Below are 3,296 nucleotides of genomic sequence, written 5' to 3'. Positions count from 1 at the left end.
GAGGGAAGAGGACAGAGAAACCAGGAGTAAGACAAGGAGAAGGGCAGAGAAACAGGAACCGGGGTGGGTAGGGAGCAGGACCAAGAGATGGGGCGAGGATGGAGATGGAGGAAGAAACCTGGGATGGCCAACAGGACAGGGAAGAATATGACTGTGGGTAGGGAGCAGGACACAGGGATACAGCGAGAAACAATGGGACAGGGAGCAGCATTAAAGGTCAGAAAGAATAAGAGATGAACAGGAAGGAGGAATGGAACGCCGAGATGCTGAACAAAAAACGCCAGCAACAGTGAGCGAGACAAACGAATAGAGAGAGAAGGGCAAGGCAGGAAGAAGAGAGATAGGAAGGTGGGAGATAAGACCTGCACGTACAGGTACTGAGAAGAAAAGAACAGCAGGGAACAGGCCAGAGAAACTGTGGGGAAAAAAAGAGACTGATGCAGATCAAGACAAAGATATGGAAAAGGGAAAAACAGCTATAGAAGATGGAGCAGGACACAAAAATAGAGAGAAAAGGAGAGGTATAGGGAAGCAAAATTTTAAAATAATAATAATAAACCAAAACCACCACCAAGGAGGGGCAGGGAGGCACTAGGACGTGCAATTGGGGGACGAGGCCCCGAGGGCCAGGGACTCACAGCGGCTCTCGCTTTCGGTGGCTGCCAGGAGGCTTCTAACAGCTCAGACGCTCCCGTCTCCTTCTCTCCTCCCTTCCTCTCCGGTAACTTGGGGCGCTCGGCCGTCCTCAGCCTAGGAGAACACGGTGGGGTGTCAGGGCTCCTACGAGACGAGGCTTCGGGGACATGGAGCCTCGCTGGCTCGCTCGCCAGGCAGCCGTCCCGCTCCAGGATACGCGCACGGACCCTGCCGCGCACGTTGGCCCCCGGCCCGCCGCACGCCGCGCAGAGGGAGCCTTCGCCACCCGGAGAGAGGGGCTCGCTCTCTCGCCCGCCGCAGGAAGCGGACGTTGGGCCGACGGCCCCGCATTTCTTCCTCTTTACCTCTCCCCAACCTCTCTGGCTCCAGCAGCAGCAGCCCCCGTCCACGCACGGGACGTGCTCCCCTGTCCCTTCTCCCGCCACGCTGCCAGACGAGCCTCGCCAGCCCGAGGCGGGCGCAGCCAACGGCATCCCCCAGGATGGGAGCGAACGGCCACATCCTCAGCGCGGCCTCTGGGAGAGGGAGAGAAGAAGCAGCGGCCGTTAGCACCGTAGCTCACCCCTGCCCCAGCCTGCTCCTTCCGCAGGGGCCACCGGAGAGGTGCCGAGGGCCGGCTTGCCGCCTTCACGACGGGGCTAGGGAGCGGCCCAGGAACACGGGACGGGCTCGCAGGAGCTGCCGGAGCTGGGGGCGGCTGCACGGGGCGAGCGGGGCCGCGGGAGGAGGCTCGGGGGGAGCTCTGGCGAGCTGGGGACGCACCCGGCGTCTGCCCCCGGCCGGCTGTCGCCTCCTGCTCCTCTGCTGCACGCTGGGGACGGAGGACGGCGCCGCGTCTCCCACCCGGGCGCTGCTCCCCAGGTTCCATTCCCCGCCTGGGCTGGCGGGTCTGCTGAGCATCGGGCGTTCACAGCTCCCCCTCAGAAACACAGAAATTCCAAATTAGAGTTCAGCCTCTGAAAAATATAGAGCAGGAGAAAGCAGAGGAATTAGTCAGAATAAGGGACAGGAGAGCAGCTGAGCTAACGGAGGATTCGAGGGAAACGGGCCACCTCAACACACAAGGCATCCTCAAAAAATCAGAGCAACTGCAGCAACGCCAGACAGCATTAAGACAAACTGACACCGTTTAGGACACGCTCAGCATAAAAGCAAACACATCCACCGGTGCAGGAAAGCATCTCGCCCCTTCCCCACAGCACCGCCACAGGACACAGCCCTGTGAGGCCACAGGACGGGCTCGTACTGAAACGGAGAAATAAGCTTGACAGCAGAGTCAATTACACCGTTAAGCAGGCAATGTTTCTTTCATCTGCACTGGGGAGCTCTGGGGGTCGTCCTCTGTAAGTGCTCCCACGACTGGATGCTCTTGCATTGCTTATAGTCACACAGCTGCTACACATTAATTACAATTGTTTTAAATTTTAAACATACAATATATCTAGCCTAAGAAATAATTGATGAAGTTAGTTATAAGTGTTTAGTTTCTCACTGACAACACATCTATTAGTTAAAAATAAACTAAGCTCTCAGCTTCTAAACAATGTGTTATTCAATCTTCTGTCTCCCTCTTGTCATGCAGAAGGATCTAAAAGGTGAAAAACATCCCCTCATCGTGCAGGCGGTCAGAAAGCATTTACCCCACGTGAACCGGTTAATGAAGGGTACATCTTCTATAACTTCATCGCAGTATACATTAACTTGGTAGCTTCTCTTGAATTCCCCCCTTTTCAATATACTTGCAAACTCTTTGGCAGTATAAATCTACGAAATATTATCATCTCGGGTTGTGGTACAGCACAATTATTTGTTACCCACTAGCGGTACCAAACAGAACACTGTAGCGTAATGTAAGTAAAAACGACTAGCATCAAAATCAGAGTCCTAAGATCAATGCTGACAGAACTGCGAAGCCGCAGCTCCTGCCGGTTCTGGCGTTGGTTTCTGGCACTCCTGACCGCTTCGGGTCAAACGGCGCCTCTTCCCCCGGCCGTGCGCTGCAGTACCCGAGTTTCGCCACAGGGCGGCAGCACTGAGACCGCCGCGGCAGCCCCGGGCGAGCGGTCGTGCCGCGTTTCGCGGGAACTCCGCAAAATAAACCCCAGAAAACAAACGCGACAAAACAAAAAAGCACACAGAGAGCCGCGGAACGAAAGCCGCACGTACAGGACACAGAACCCGCCGGGCCTCGCCCCGAGCTCCCGCCGAAGCGGCGCCCGACCCGCCACGCCACCGAGCCTGCCACCGCGCCTTAGCTCTTGTTTGAAACGTCTCCCCCGACTAACGGGGGCTGCGCCGCTCCCGGAGGGACTGCTGTCCCGGAGGGACACACGGCTCCAGACCGCAAGCCTTCGGCGGACCTGCCCTCGGGGTCACACACCTCCCACCGGCTTCGCCAACTCGGCCGTAAGGGCAGGGGGGAAACCGAACCGAACGCCTCCTCACCGCGCCGGCCCCTCCCGCTCCTCCCGTTCCAACGGCACGGTCACCCTCGCCGCGGCCGCACTCACCTGCCGCCTCTTTCGCCGCTCCGTTCCCCTCGCACTCTCCCACCGTCCCGCCGGGCTCCGCGGGCACCGACACCCGCCGCGCCCCGGAGACCTCCGCGGCGGGAGGCCCCCGGCTGTCGCCTCCTTCCC

The sequence above is a fragment of the Patagioenas fasciata genome, unplaced genomic scaffold (assembly GCF_037038585.1).
Source record: "Patagioenas fasciata isolate bPatFas1 unplaced genomic scaffold, bPatFas1.hap1 Unplaced_140, whole genome shotgun sequence".
Taxonomy (NCBI): Eukaryota; Metazoa; Chordata; class Aves; order Columbiformes; family Columbidae; genus Patagioenas; species Patagioenas fasciata.
This window is presented reverse-complemented; position numbering follows the sequence as displayed.